Source organism: Oncorhynchus nerka, linkage group LG9a (genome assembly GCF_034236695.1).
Source record: "Oncorhynchus nerka isolate Pitt River linkage group LG9a, Oner_Uvic_2.0, whole genome shotgun sequence".
Lineage (NCBI taxonomy): Eukaryota > Metazoa > Chordata > Actinopteri > Salmoniformes > Salmonidae > Oncorhynchus > Oncorhynchus nerka.
Genome location: NC_088404.1, coordinates 49,388,773 through 49,406,121, shown reverse-complemented (window position 1 = coordinate 49,406,121; position 17,349 = coordinate 49,388,773).

Here is a 17,349-nt window from a genome sequence, read left to right as displayed (position 1 = left end):
GTTCTGCTGCAAAGGGACGGAAAACATCGGAGGAGGATGTGTTTGGTAGAACCCCACAGAGAGGTGCCGGCCAGCTGCAGCACCATGGCAACTGAGGTTAGCTGGAGCAGACTCGTGACTTCAGGACGACGTCTACCTTCCTGCCCATCCTCTTCTCCATTTGGTCGCATCTCTTCTCCAATTGGTTGCTTAGCTGACGCGGGTTCTCTTTCAACCCTTCATTTATCTGCTCCATCAGCACATGGCTCTTCAGCCCCATCATCAGATCCATCCCATCTCAATGTCCAAAAATGAAAAGGGGGAAAAAAGTATATATTGCACAGAAATGTCAAAACAGCGATGTCTGTGTTTCTGCAGGCTCAGATGACCTATGCAATGGGTGTGTTTGAGGAGGGAAAGCATACAGTAGGCCCTTTGGCCATGTGTGAGCTAAGGCGTCCATGCCCTGGGGGCTTTTGGACTCTGCCAGAGAGAACCAGAGGGAGCAGGTCCACGTGTGCTGTTCTGAACCGCTGCCATATCATGGTTTCTGTCACAACAAGAAATCTGCCACCTCGCCTGGGAGATGAATGGCTCATAGGGAGGCCAGATGTGGTAGGGCCCATATCAAGAGTTGTTGGGCCACCTGTCGGGAACTTTACAGACCTTGTTCCCCCTTGATGGCTGACGTGGAACACTGTCGATGTATTGTCTGATCGTATCAGGACACTGCAGAAAGTGATTCAGGGCTAGGTAAACTGTAGGAATTTCTATCATGTTGATGAGCTCTTTCCTCCAGTAGGGGCACCACTCTCCCCTTACAGACCTGTGTTGCCACACCGCTCCCCAGTCTGTTAGTTAAGCACCGGCCGCCACTACTTCCCGCCCTGCCGGAATTGATCTGAGGGACACCTGTAGCCAGGTAAGCTCTCTTCGTACACAGAGTAGAGTAGCACGCCCATGTCACCTGTATTTTGGTGTTTCTGTCCCAGTTGGGGTCCAAGCGAAGATCATTAAACCACACTTGTAGTGGCCTTGAAGAAAGCAGACCTAACCGTGTCACCGTGGAGGCCACCGCGAGCATGCGCATCAGTTGTTGTAATGTTCGTACCTTCACCAATGCAATCAACTGGAATTGTTGCAGAAGAAGATTGCTGTCCACGCGCTCAGGTGTTATACAGGCCCTCATAGCGCGGGAGTTCAGAGCCATGCCAATAAAGGTGAACTTTTGGCTTGGTGTGAATTTGCTATTTTCATTGTTCATGGTAAGACCCAGTTCGGTGACGTGGGTCAGCGCTGTGCCCTCGGCCACAGCTTGCGAGTGGGGGCACAGATGAGCCAATCGTTGAGGTAAGAGAGGATATTGATCCCCTGTATGTGGAGGGTTCACAGGGCTGCACTTGTGAAGACGCAAGGAGCCAGGGAGAGACCAAAGTGTAATACCGGAAACTGGTATGCCTGGCCCTGGAATGCGAACCACAGCAAACGCCTGTGTTCCGGTAACACAGGAACGTGAACGTAAGCATCTTTTAGGTCCAGGGATGTGAACCACTCCCCTGCGGATACAGTATGGAGAACATTGACCGTCCACAACATGTGAAAGGGGAGAACTTTTAGGAAAGCATTGAACCGTTTTAAATCCAGAACTGGACGGAAGCCTCCATCTTTCTACGGAATCAGGACATTGGTTGAGTAAAAGCCACCTGCTGTTCTGATGCTTTTACTCTTTTGATCGCACCCTTCCCCAGGAGAGATGTAATCTCCTGGTTGATGGTGCAAGCTTTCAGGGGTTCTGTGACTGAAGTCATTCTGATCCCTGAGAATGGTGGGGGCCGGTGTCGGAACTGCAGCCTGTACCCTTGTGAGAGGGTCATCACCACCCATGGGTCTGAGGAGTGGGATGCCCAGTAGGTCAGTTGCTGCTTGGTAAATCAACCAACGGCCAACCCCCGCCATTCAGTTTCTGGGGGGGCTGACCACGACCACGGCCTGCCATTGGTTTCGTGGGCTTTCACTCTTGTGGTGGGTCTGGGTGGGTCCTGGCGAATAACGCCGGACGCTGTCAAAGGCAGCAGGGGTCAGAAAGGGCTTTGCGCAGGTGGCATACACATAGGCAGGCGAGGCACAGGTCACGACCATCGTCTACTTATAGTTCAGCGCCACAAGAGGAGCAGCCATGCATGTCCAGCATCATGGGAATGCGGTGTTCAGCTCAGCTCAGAATATGAAGAAAATACATTTGAAAATTTAAATATTCCTTATGCAATACACTGTCTCAGCCTCCAGTATTTATGCTGCAGTAGTTTATGTGTCGGGGGGCTAGGGTCAGTTTGTTATATCTGGAGTACTTCTCCTGTCCTATTCGGTGTCCTGTGTGAATCTAAGTGTGCGTTCTCTAATTCTCTCCTTCTCTCTTTCTTTCTCTCTCTCGGAGGACCTGAGCCCTAGGACCATGCCCCAGGACTACCTGACATGATGACTCCTTGCTGTCCCCAGTCCACCTGGCCATGCTGCTGCTCCAGTTTCAACTGACCTGAGCCCTAGGACCATGCCCCAGGACTACCTGACATGATGACTCCTTGCTGTCCCCAGTCCACCTGACTGTGCTGCTGCTCCAGTTTCAACTGTTCTGCTTTATTATTATTCGACCATGCTGGTCATTTATGAACATTTGAACATCTTGGCCATGTTCTGTTATAATCTCCACCCGGCACAGCCAGAAGAGGACTGGCCACCCCACATAGTCTGGTTCCTCTCTAGGTTTCTTCCTAGGTTTTGGCCTTTCTAGGGAGTTTTTCCTAGCCACCGTGCTTCTACACCTGCATTGCTTGCTGTTTGGGGTTTTAGGCTGGGTTTCTGTACAGCACTTTGAGATATCAGCTGATGTACGAAGGGCTATATAAATACATTTGATTTGATTTAATCAAGCTAGCCATCTTGACTATTTTCGTGTTATTCTCACTGGCTCCAAAAGTTAAAAAACAACATGTTGATAGGAGACAGAACGTGATCAGACCACCATCTGGACAGAGATGTTGGATGACAATTTGTTCTTAGCTAAGGCAAAATAATTTTCCAATGCACATCATACAGCACCAGTCAAAGTTTGGACACACCCTCGCATTCAAGTTTTTTTGTTAAATATTTTTTTTAACTAATTGTAGAATAATAGTGAAGACATCAAAACTATGAAATAATATATGGAATAATGTAGTAACCAACAAAGTGTTAAAAAAGGTCAAAACATATTTTATATAGTAGCCACCCTTTACTTTGATAACAGCTTTGCACACTCTTGGCATTCTCTCAACCAGCAAATCGCTGTTGACTTTTTCCACATTTTGTTACATTACAGCCTTATTCTAAAATGTATTAAAATGTATTTTTTCCCTCTCATCAATCTACACACATACCCCATAATGACAAAGCAAAAACAGGTTGCTAGAAATGTTTTAAAAAAACAACAACACTGAAATATCACAATTACATAAGTATTCAGACTCTTTACTCAGTACTTTGTTGAAGCACATTTGGCAGCGATTACAGACTCAAGTCTTCGGTATGACGCTACAAGCTTGGCACACCTGTATTTGGGGACTTTCACCCATTCTTTCCTGCAGATCCTCTTAAGCTCTTTCATGTTGAATGGGGAGCGTCGCTGCGCAGCTATTTTCAGAGAAGTCTGGGCTCTGGCTGGGCCACTCAAGGACATTGAGACTTGTCCCGAATCCACTCCTGTGTTGTGTCTTGGCTGTGTGCTTAGGGTCGTTGTCCTGTTGGAGGGTGAACCTTTGCCCCAGTCTGAGGCTCTGAGTGCTCTGGAGCAAGTTTTCATCAAGGATCTCTACTTTGCTCCGTTCATCTTTCCCTCGATCCTGACTAGTCTCCCAGTCTCTGCCGCTGAAAAACGCCCCTGCTGCAACCACCACCATGCTTCACCGTAGGGATGGTGCCAGGTTGCCTCCAGACGTGATGCTTGGCATTCAAGCCAAAGACCTAAATCTTGATTTCATCAGACTAGAGAATCTTGTCCTTCAGGTGCCTTTTGGCAAACTCCAAGCGGTCTGTCATGTGCCTTTTACTGAGGAGTGGCTTCCGTCTGGCCACTCTACCATAAAGGCCAGATTGGTGGAGTGCTGCAGAGATGGTTGTCCTTCTGGAAGCTTCTCCCATCTCCATAGAGGAACACTGGAGCTCTGTCAGAGTGACCATTGGGTTCTTGGTCACCTCCCTGACCAAGGCCCTTCTCCCCTGATTGCTCAGTTTGGCTGGGCGGCCAGCTCTAGGAAGAGTATTGGTGATTCTTCTTCTCTTTAAGAATGATGGAGACCACTGTGTTTTTTGGGACATTCAATGCTGTAGACATTTTTTGGTACCCTTCCCCAGATCTGTACCTCAACACAATCCTATCTCGGAGCTCTACGGACAATTCCTTCGACCTCATGGCTTGGTTTTTGCTCTGATATGCAGTCAACTGTGAGACCTTATATAGACAGGTGTGTGCCTTTCCAAATCATGTACAATCAATTGTACTTACCACAGGTGGACTCCAATCAAGTTGTAGAAACATCTCAAGGATGATCAATGGAAACAGGATGCACCAAAGCTCAATTTCAAGTCTCATAGCAAAAGGTCTGAATACTTGTGTAAATAAGGTTTATTTGTTTTACCTTCATTTGCAAAAACTCAAAAAACTTGTTTTCACATTGTCATTATGGGGTATTGTGTGTAGATTTGATACATTTTTATTTTATTTAATCCATTTTAGAATAAAGCTGTAACGTTGGAAAAAGTCAAGGGGTCTGAATACTTTCCGAATGCACTGTATGTACATGAAAGCAGGGTAAAGAGACTAGGCATCAGGATAGATAATAATATGAGTAAAACAAAGAACAGAGTAGCGGCAGCAAATTATGTGTACAAGTGTGCGTGTGCACGGTATGCTATGTTTGCGTGTGTAGTGTATGGGAGTGTCAATGTATTGTAGGTGAGTGAGTGTGTATGTATGTATAGTCTAGTGTGTCACGGTTGTCTTAAGAACTGGACGTAGAGTTCCACATCTTTATTATCAAGTGAAACTTAAGCAAAAAACAAAACAATAAACGAACAACGAAACGTGACTACGCGGTGCACATGCACAAACACAAAATTATATCCCACAAACACAGGTGGGAAAAATAGCTACATAAATATGATCCCCAATTAGAGGCAACGTTACCAGCTGCCTCTAATTGGAAACCAAACCAAAACACCAACATAGAAATGTTAAACTAGAACACCCCCTCGAAACAAGGGCTCTCTATGGTCAGGGCGTGACAGTACCCCCCCCAAAAGGTGCGGACTCCAGCCGCAAAACCAAATGGGAGTGTTAGGGGGGGTGACTAGTGCCGACCATGGCGCTGCGCTGAACGACATGCCTGGACATCAGCGCAGAGAAGGGCTCCGGCCCTGGAGCTGGGTTGGACACCATGCCTAGACTGGACATTGGCGCAGAGGAAGACTCCGGCCTAGGAGCGGGACTGGACGCCGACTGGACACCGGCGCAGAGGAAGGCTCCTGCCATGGAGCTGGACTGGACACCGTGCCTGGACTCTCCGGACCGTGGATCGTCGCAGGAGGTTCCGGACTGGGTACCGTCGCCAGAAGCTCTGGACTGGGAACCGTCGCCGGAAGCTCTGGACGGTAAATGCCCACTGGAAGCCTAGTGCGTGGAGCTGGTACAGGTGGCACCGGACTGGTGACACGCACTTCAGGGCAAGTGCGAGGAGCAGGCACAGGAAGTACCGGACTGGGAAGGCGCACTGGAGGCCTGATGTGTGGAGCCGGCACGGGTTGCATCAGACTGGTGACCGGATCCTCTGGTCGGATGTTGAGCAGAACACACTTGCACAACATCTCTCTCATTTCTCCTAACTTCCCCATTGCCTCCCTGACGGTAACTGGCTCTTCAGGGCGAGTGCAGGGAGCAGGCACATGACGTACCGGACCGGGGAGGCGCACTGGAGATCTGGTGCATGGAGTCAGCACAGATGGCACCAGACTGATGACCCGATCTTCAGCCCGCCTGCGCTGCAGCCTACTCTTCGCCAACATCATTCTCCGATATCCCACTTCACACTGCTCTATCGACTCCCAGGCAGGCTCTGGCTCTCTCCTTGGGTCGACCGACCACTTCTCTTATCGCCTGCTCCATGTGCTCTGGCTCTTCCCGCGGCTCAGCCGGCCATCCCTTGTGCCACCCCCCAAAAAACTTGGGGTTGTCCTTGGGCATTCTGTAGCCGCGAACCCTGGCGTCGTCGCTGTCCTCCATTATTACCTTAAATCTGGCGCCAAGAAAGGGTTTTGCATCCACCCATCACTTCTTCCCATGTCCAAAACTCCTTACCTCGTGGATACGCTGCTTGGTCCTCTTTTGGTGGGATATTCTGTCACGGTTGTCGTAAGAACTGGACCAAGGCGCAGCGTACGTAGAGTTCCACATCTTTATTATCAAGTGAAACTTAAGCAAAAAACGAAACAATAAATGAACAACGAAATGTGACTACGTGGTGCACATGCACAAACACAAAATAATATCCCACAAACACAGGTAGGAAAAATAGCTACATAAATATGATCCCCAATTAGAGGCAACGATTACCAGCTGCCTCTAATTGGGAACCAAACCAAAACACAACATAGAAATGTTAAACTAGAACACCCCCTTGTCACGCCCTGACCTACTACACCATAGAGAAACAAGGGCTCTCTATGGTCAGGGCGTGACATAGTGAGTGTGCGTAGGGTCAATGCAAGATAGTTTGGGTACCATTAAATTGATTACTTAGCAGTATGGCTAATTAGCGGTCTTATGGGTTGGAGGTAGAAGCTGTCTCAGAGCCTGTTGGTCCGAGAGCCGATGCTCTGGTACCGTTTGCTGGACGGTAGCAGAGTGAACAGTCTATGGCTTGGGTGGCTGGTTTTGTTGGCAATTTTTTGGCCCTTTCTCTGACACAGCCTGATATAGAGGTCATGGTTGCCAGGGAGCTCAACCCCAGTGATGTACTGGGCTATCCGCACTACCCTCTGTAACGCTTTGCGGTCAAGGGCGGTGCATTTGCCATACCAAGAGGTGATGTAGCCAGTCAGCTCTCAATGGTGCAGCTGTAGAACGTTGAGGATCCGAGGGGCCCATACCAAATCTTTTCTGCCTCCTGAGGGTGAAGAGGCGGTGCCTTGCCCTCTTCACAGCTGTGCAGGTGTGTGTGGACCATGTTCAGTCCTTAGTGATGTGGACGCCAAGGAACTTGAAGCTCACGACCCACTCCACAACAGCCCCGTCGATGTGGATGGTGGCATGCTCTCCCCTTTCTCCTATAGTCCAAGATCAGTTCCTTGGTCTTACTGACATTGAAGGCAATCTTGTTGTCCTGTCACCCCACTGCTACGTCTCTGACCACCTCCCTATAGGCTGATTCATTGCAGTCGCTGATCAGGCCTACCACCGTCGTGTCGTCAGAAAACTTGATGATGGTGTTGGAGTAGTGGGTGGCCACGCAGTCGTGGGTAAACAAGGAGTACTGGAGAGTAAGCACACACCCCTGGACTCAGAGTGAGTCCATGGAATTTATGTGATTTGTTAAGCCAAATTTTACTCCTGAACTAATTTAGGCTTCTCTAAACAAAGGGGCTGAATACTTAGCTAATTTGTATTAATCTTAAAAAATATATACTTTTTCTTCCACTTTGATATTAAGTAGATTGTTGAAAGAAAATTATAATTAAATACATTTTAATCTGACTGTAAATAACACAAAATATGGAGAAATCAAAAGGGGTATACTTTTGCAAGGCAAAACAACAATCTCAGCTCTGCATATTTTTTTTAACGAAGAAACAATCATTATATAATTTATTCTGGAATGTCCGCATGTAGCTTGTTTCTGGTCACAGATTCAGGAATGGTTAAAAAAAATCACAACATTCATTTAAAATATAACCCTACAAATAGCAGTGTTGGGTGACTTGGAAAACCATAACCAGCAATATAATATAATACTCATAGGACAAAATGTAATCATTAACTTACAAATCGGTGGATACTATACGATTAGAAAGGCTCAAAATTAATGTAAGACATCCCAGCACAGTTAAAAATATATATGGCACGTGGAAATCAAAAGAGGATGGTCTATGGAGATAGGTGGGATTATACAGCTCATGATTGGTAAGTAAATAAGGAAAACACTATATAGATGTCTGAGTACTATCTATCCAATATGTAATGTGTATAATCAAACCACTGTGTATAAAAGTACCATGTATCTAACAAAAAAGCTCTAAAAACTACAACGTTAAACAAAGTTATTTTTTGTCCTCCGATGGGTCAAAAAAATGTTCAATAAATGTATGCTTACTGAACAAAGCTCTTATCGACAACAAACTAAGTTAATTACAGTTACAGTTCTGCAGCTCAAATGTGTGTCAAACTATGAGCAGGGGCTCCTCTCGAAAAGCCGGCACGCTTACACCTGGTTTCATTTACACTAATAAGAGCGTATCACGCTCTGAAAACGTAGCGTGTCTGGTGACGCAGGCCAGTTAGATAGCAATGTTCTCATAGTTCAAGCATTCATTCGGTCATATCTTATCCACCCAAGAGGAGATGAATGGCCTTTCAATCATCTGTTTGATCCCCTTCCCAAACATAGGGCACAGTCATGTTTTTGTGCCTTCTCTTCATGTGTTCTTTCATGTTCTGCTTATGTCTGAAGCATTTATCACAATAACTACACTTGAAAGGTTTCTCCTCCGTGTGCAGTCTCTGATGACTAATTAATGCCCCTCGGTCACTGAAGCATTTTGGACATGTAGAACACACATGTGATTTCTCCCCTGTGTGTATTCTCAAATGCACATTCAACTGAAAGCCAGTGGAAAAAGATTTGCCACACACATGGCAATGATGTAGTTTCTCCCCTCTGTGTCTCTTCATGTGCAGATTCAAATTGGAACTCTGACTGAAACATTGGCCACACTCCTTGCAGGGAAAGGGTTTGTCATTGGTGTGAATTCTCACATGCCCTCTAAGATGATGGCTATAGGTGAAACATTTCTTACAAAAATTACATTGATGGGATTTCTCCCCTGTGTGAATCCTCATATGCATTTGCAGACTACTTCTCTGAGGGAAGCATTTGGCACATTCAGGACAGCGGTGAGGTTTTTCCCCTGTGTGAATCCTGCTATGGTTTTTCAGGTGATCCCTTCGAGAGAATGAATAGCCACAATCCTGGCACCGATAAGGCTTCTCCCTTGAGTGAGTCCTCATATGCATTTTCAGAGAGGTGCCAAGGCGAAATGTTTTGCCACATTCATTACAGTGATACGGTTTCTCTCCAGTATGAAGCCTCATATGCATTTTTAAATTTCCACTCAGAGCGTAACATTTTCCACATTCATGGCAATGATGCAATTTCTCCCTTGTGTGGACCATCCTTATATGGACATTCAAAGTTCCAATCGAAGTGAAACATCTGCCACAATCATTACAGGGAAACACTTTCTCCCCTGTGTGGGTCCTAATATGATTTTTCAGATCCGTAGGTGAGTCAAAACCTTTACCACAAACTTCACAAAACCTAGTTCTGTGAGTTTCTAATATGTGATCCATCAAACCTTTTAGGGATTGACAGCTTTTTCCACAAACACCACAAATATGTTCCTTATCTTTTCTGTGTCTTCGCAAATGTCTCAATAAAGCCCCAAAGGAGTGACAAGGCCTTCCACAAACCTTACAACTAGAACCAGCAGGGCATTCACTAGGTGGTTTCAGATGGGTCATCATGTGAGTTTGTATGTGATCCCTCACACATTCTAGTGATGGACATCTTTTTCCACACACACCACAAATATGTTCCTCATCTTTCTATGACTTTTCAAATGAGTCAATAATGTACGCATAGAGTGACAAGACCTTCCACACACCTTACAACAAGCAGGGATTTGTTCTTTTTCTGTCCGTGTCCTCTTTGATTTGCGCATCTTTAAAGCCGCCAGAGGTCCTCCACTCCACCTCGCGTCAACACTCACGGTTTTCATTCTGAGATGCAGAACAGCCTGGATTTACTAAAGAGAGGGCCTGAGAGTCACTGGTTGGTTCTGAAGAGTCCTCATGAGGTTCTGTTTTTATCTGTTTAGTTGAAGAGTCTCTGTTCTTGCATTCTTTACTTTGGGTTTTGTTAAGATGTGAGGACTGAGTTGGATACTCATCAGACTCACTTTTCACACAGGGAAAAGTGGTATTGTATTCCAGCTTTTGGCTGGTCCTGAGTGCCACCTGTTCCTCTTTAATCTGTGTGGGCTCGAAGTCATCTTTCCCCAGACTGGGGCTCCTTTCCTGCTCACAGTGCTGCTGCTCGGGGGGAACCTCCTCTTCAATGGCATTGAGCCATTTGCGGTCTGAAGGGAAGAAGAAATGATTAATTAGCTAGAACTCAAACACTGAAATGATATAGGGGTTTCTGTAAAACCTTGGAGTACTCATAGTTATGACATGGCAAACCCTGGCTGTGACCCCACACTCCAGTGTCTCGGGGAGTGGGATATAATAATATAAAAAAACATGTCTAATTTACACATGCGTCTAAATTACACACTTGTAAATGTAAAGGGAAAATACAGCATAAGCACCCACCCCCAAAATGTGGAGTGAGACTATGGCTTTAACCAGGACTTGGGAAGAACAGAAATGTTCACTTCTGAAAAATCAAACACTTTATTTTGGGATGGAAAATAATAAGTTATGTTTAACCATTGTTTTGTTGATGCAGCTCCAAAAAGCCTGCTGACCACAAATCAGGGGAAGTCCACAGCCCAGGATCTTTTGACTTGTTTTGGGTCCGACTCCGAGAGGAAACACAAATTGGTCTGCCTTTAGGCCAAGCACCTGAACCCCATGTCTAGTGGTAATTGAACAACAATTACCACTAGACATGCAACCATAGCATTAGGAATTAGAATAGTAATTGAATAGCCTTTGTTTTCAGTTTGGATATTTGGAGTTGACACGTCAATACCTAGTCGACAGAAGGTCCTATGATGACTAGGGTGATATATCTAGAATCAGATTATGCTAGAGAACAAGGTACAGCCTTCAATAGGGGGAATATTATGCAGTCACAGTGTTCTTAAAAGTGCAATCAGCTGAATCAGGTGTTTACAGATAAAAAAATATATATATATATATATTTTTTTTACAATTAAATGATCTAGAGAGCTTAAACCAACTTTGTTTTTACCCCACAATAATTACATTTAGAAATGTAATCTTGTTAATTAAAAAAAAAATCTTTATTTTTTGTAAAAAAATATACCTAAATAGGCCTACTTGCATGACCTAGAGCTAAAATCACTTGTAGCAAAGCCACTGATGTCCCTAATCCATTATACACTCATTAGAATTCCCATTTTAAAGTTCCCTGATTATAAATACATTTCCGTTCCTAATTATAATTTTTAATGGCTTCCAATCCACGTGTGCTAGAAATCTACCGCAAGGTTTCCACTATGAAAATGTGTCGTCGGACATTTGACCAGCAGCGTTTTAATTTATCAGACATTTGAGAAATGTACCGGATCCATATGCATTGGTGTATAGTATAACCTGATCAGGGTGTCCACGCACGGTGCTCAGAATGCCAGAAATCACATTTAGATTATGGTAATTCATATTAAAAGAACATCCAAATCGACGATGCAATGACACGTGTCCTTGCCGTTTACTTTGAAGATGCTAGAATAACTGTCCACGTGTACTTTCCCTCAGCCAACAAGACAACCAACAGCAAAATCACTAGCCTATGCATAGGCGGAGTGTGAGTTTCAAGTTTGAGGAAGCACATTTTCACCATAAAGAAAATGCACTTTTGGAATAAAAGTCAGAAATAAAAGTAATCTTTGCAGTGTAAGTAAGATATGACATTAGGAATAGTAGGCTGAGGAGATTGGACAGTCGTACAAATGTAGGATAATAATATAACTCAATCACTGTTCGCAAAAAAGACCGTGCCAACGCGTGACTGAGCCCATTTAGTGTAGAGGACTGGGGCTGTATGTATCAGATACGTTTCTATGCTATACAGAAACCCAGCCTATATAGCTTAATTAGCCTACTCTTGTCTACACTACTCTATTGGTCTTTCTTTGCATCGGATAAACACATTTCATGCAACTACTACACTTTATATGACTGAAGATATTAGCAGAGCATTTTTTTAAATAAGACAAATTACAGGGTAGCTAGCCTACTCTGACAATCAATAAAAACAACGTTGTCCATATAATAGGCCTACGAGAAGGGGAGACGCAAATAGAATATGGCATCCGTCTAAACTGGAGGAGGAAATTGTCCAAAAACAAACTTAAATTGCACTGACCCAATAATCATAAAGAGCGTATGCACAGTGCGCAATCACCGGTGATATGGCCAATGCTCTCCGCTGGGGCTAATAAGATAAGGCTATAGGGCTACTGTTGTTCGCTCAACTAAAACACAGATGAGAGTATTTTCTTTGTCTACTCTTTACAGCAATAGGCAGTTGCTTTCCAAACTGTTTTCCCACAATTTAAGTTTCAAATATTGTGATACTTTTCACTGACAGTCGCAACTAAACGATCATCTATTTCGTATTTGCTGTGCTCAAATTGCGAGGGCTGCCTTTCCTTCCGACTGTAGGCAATGCGATTTTGAAAAAACAACAGGTACACTTATCTACTATGGGGATAGTAAATTGACATAGGTGGTGCATCCAAAACGGCAGGGGGACGCTTTCCCTAAGTAAATTGAATCGTTAAAATGATATAGCTTAATAGCCTACTCCTGTCTACACTATTCTATTGGTCAGCTTGTCAAGAAAGTAGCACAAACAGACTCTGGGACAGTCGTGGGACGGTAGATCCCAAAATCATACAACCATTTGGCTACCAGACAATAAAAGAAAGCTGAAAATCGATAGAACATGAAAGAAATACTGGTTTTAATGGCATATAGAAGCCTATATAAAATAATTGCCTCCATGGATATGGCCAGATTTTGCCTAGGCTACTTTGAAGCAAGGTAAAACACGCCTCATAATATGTAGTAAAACGTTCAGGTTTCAAATCACTCAAATGTATTTCTAAAGCCCTTTTTACAATCAGCATATATCACAAAATGCTATACAGAAACCCAGCCTAAAACCCCAAACAGCAAGCAATACAGATGTAGAAGCACGGTAGCTAGGAAAACTCCCTAGAAAGGCAGGAACCTAGGACGAAACCTTGAGAGGAACCAGGCTCTGAGGGGTGGCCAATCCTCGTCTGGCTGTGCTGGGTGGAGATTATAACAGTACCTGGCCAAGATGTTCAAACATTCATAGATGACCAGCTCAGGTCCTCCGGGAGGAGAGGGAGAGAATTAGAGGGACAAACTATTGCAGCATGGATACTGGAGGCTGAGACAGGAGGGGTCGGGAGACACTGTGGCCCCGTCTGACGATACCCCCGGACAGGGCCAACCAGGCAGGATATAACCCCAACCTTTTTGCCAAAGCACAGCCCCCACACCACTAGAGGGATATCCGCAAACCACCAACTTATTACTCTTACATAAGGCTGAGTATAGCCCACGAAGATCTCCTCCAAGGCACGAACCCGAGGGAGGGGGCGCCAACCCGGACAGGAATATCCTGTCAGTGACTCAACCCACTCAAGTGACGCACCCCTCCTAGGGAGGGCAATGGGAGAGCACTAGTAAGCCAGTGACTCAGCCCCCGTAATAGGGTCAGAGGCACACAATCCCAGTGGAGAGGGGAACCGGCCAAGCAGAGACAGCAATGGAGGTTTGTCGCCTTCCAGTTCACCTTCGCACCCCTGGGCCAGGCTACACTATCATAGGACCTACTGAAGAGATGAGTCTTCAATAAAGACAAAAGTTGAGACCAAGTCTACGTCTCTCACATGGATAGGCAGACCATTGCACAGAAATGGAGCTCTATAGGAGAAAGCCCTGCCTCCAGCTGTTTGAGTAGCTATATGTTTTAAAAATGCATACTTCCTTCAGCTCATTGCAAAGTGGTGTGTGAGGCGCTGATAAAGCCCATCTTTTGTTGCTTATGCATTTGAATGGCGATTTGAAGAGCACTTCAACTACCAGTTGACAAATAAAAATACATATTTTTTAATCGTGGCCAAAAAAACTATATTTAACACACGATTGCATTTAGAATTGTTGCTTGCAATGATTGGGCTTCTAAGAGTGGTGTCTGAAAGATTTTCTGCTAAAAGGCTCTGTATCTGTATGCTGCTAATGGGTTAATTTGCAACATTTGGTGGAATTAAATTGGTGCGTGTATATTTGTTATGCATCTTATTTATCGCACGCAACAATTTAATTCCACGAAATTATGCAAATGAACACATAGACCGATAAGCATGACATCAAATGTATTTACATCAACTGGTATTTACATAAACGAATAGGCTAAAAAGCATTATTTCACATTTTTATTCTTCTCCCAGACAATTGGCCAGAAGTGCCAATTTTATTTATCGGCTTTTCATTTTTTTTTTTAAAGGCCGGCTAATGGAAACACTGATCTACAGATGTGGTGTGTTCCCTGACCTCTATTATCAACGCAAATGACTGTTTTCAAAATGATTCCCTTTTGATTTTCTACTAATATGTTTCCCATTACAGCTGTGGTTATTAATTCATACAGATCTAATTTTCAATAGCTTCCAGTCCAAATGACATATGCATAAAACCACTTGATGTTAGGTCACTGACTTCCTTCCTCAGCCTGGTATCATAGACTAGACGTAATATAGTAAATCTACATCCGGGACACTCACATGTGTATGATATGTTACGTTTGGTATTGTTACATAAGACAGACGGTTACTTAAGGCAAAAACGAAGATTGCACGTTCATGGGCAACTTTAGTAACTTTTTAGCTACTTTGCATGTTAGCTAACTCTTCCTCTAATCCTAACATTAGCCACCTAGCTAACGAACGTTAGCCACCTAGCTAACAAACGTTAGCCACCTATCTAGAATTCGTAACATATAATACATATAATAAATAATATAATAATTTAAGTTAATTTTGGGCTCCTGAGTGGCGCAGGGGTCTAAGGCACTGCATCTCCCAACTGGCCGTGATTGGGAGTCCCATAGGGCGGCACACAATTGGCCTAGTGTCGCCCGGTGTAGGCCGTCATTGTAAATAAGAATTTGTTCTTAACGGATTTTCCTACATAAATAAAAAGGTTAAAAAATAAAAATCTTTAAAAAAATACTTTATTCTTTAAACACGTGTCTCAGATTTACATACAGAATAATACTAAATGATCTGAGATCAGGTTGCCTTCCCCCTAGTACACCGATTAGAAATGATATTTTTTATTTCACTGATATTACATGAATATTTACTGTGATATGACTACATTTCAATAGCTCACTGTCCATGAACTACAGATCTACAGACACGTGTGGTGGGTTCCTTGACCTCTTATCAAAAGGTAGTCTTTTTTTCTCCCTTGGTCCTCTTGAAAATAGTTTTCATATTACTGCTTTGGTTACTAATTAACGTACAGACCTACTTTTCTATAGCTTTATATCCAAAATCATTTGCAATAATTTTACATATTTAGTCACCTCCAAAATATTTGGCAGCCTTAATAAAGATGAACAAAAAAAAATACTGTACAAAGTATGCATTTCAAAAAATATATATTGTTTTATACTAACACAAATGGTCATAAAAATAGATTGTTTAACAAGTCATAATTTATTTATTTTTTACAAAATTGGTGTCACTCCTGTTTTCAATACTCTAGCACCCTCCCCTTGCGAGGATAATGACAAACTTTTTCGAAAATATTTTATGAGATTGGAGAACAATCAGTAGAAGGGTGTTTTCACATAGTGTTTTCAGAAAGTATTCACACCCCTTGACTTTTTCCACATTTTGTTGTGTTACAAGGTGGGATTAAAATGGATTTAATGGTCATTTTTTTGTCAACAAATCACACAAAATACTTGAATGTCAATAGGGGAAAAATGGACAATCGCAAAAAAAAATGTGGACACCAATATATCTAGATTATGTAAGGATTCATTCAACCCTGAGTCAATACATGTTAGAATCATGTTTGGCTGCGATTACAGCTGTGAGTCTCTCTGGGTAAGTCTCTAAGAGCTTTCAACACCTGGATTGTGCAAAATGTTCCTTTTATTATTTTCAAAATTCTTCAAACTCTATCAAATTGGTTGGTGATCATTGCTAGACAACCATTTCAGGTGTTGCCATAGATTTTCAAGCAGATTTAAGTTGAAACTAACTTGCCCACTCAGAAACATTCACTGTCTTGGTAAGCAACTCAGATTTGGCCTTGTGTTTTAGGTTATTGTCCTGCTGAAAGGTGAATTAATCTCCCAGTGTCTGGTGAAAAGAAGACTGAACCATGCTTTCCTCTAAGATTTTCCTGTGCTTAGCTCCATTCAGTTTATTCTTATCCTGAAGAACTCCCCAGTCCTTAATGATTACAAGCATACCCATAGCATGATGCAGCCACCACCATGCTTGAAAATATGAAGAGTGGTACTCAGTGATGTGTTGTATTTGTCCCAAACATAACGCTTTGTATTCAGGACATGAAGTTAATTTCTTTGACACATTTTTTGCAGTTTTACTTTAGTGCCTAACTGCAAACAGAGTGCATGTTTCAGTATATTTTTTATTCTGTACAAGCTTCCTTCTTTTCACTCTGTCATTTAGGTTAGTATTGTGGAGTAACTACAATACTACTCAGTTTTCTATCACAGCTATGAAACTCTAATGTTTTAAAGTCACCATTGGCCTCATGGTTAAATCCCTGAGAAGTTTCCTTCCTTTCCGGCAACTGAATTATGAAGGACGCCTGTACCTTTGTAGTGACTGGCTGTATTGATACACCATCCAACTTCACCATGCCCAACGGGATATAAATATATATTTTTTCCTCCATCTACCAATAGGTACCCTTCTTTGCAAAGCATTGGAAAACCTCCCTTGTCTTTGGTGTTTAATGTGTTTGAAATTCACTGTTCAACTGAGGGACCTTACAGATAATTGTATGTTTGGGGTACAGAGATGAGGTAGTCATTTAAAAAAAAATCACATTGAAAACTATTATTGCACACAGGTTGAGTCCATACAACTAAAGCAAATGTTTACTCCTGAACTTATTTAGGCTTGCCATAACAAAGGGGTTGAATCCTTATTGACTCAAGACATTTAAGTTTCTCATGTGACCGTAGTTTAAAAAGTCTTGATAGTGCTCAAACAAAGACGTCATATCTGAATTCC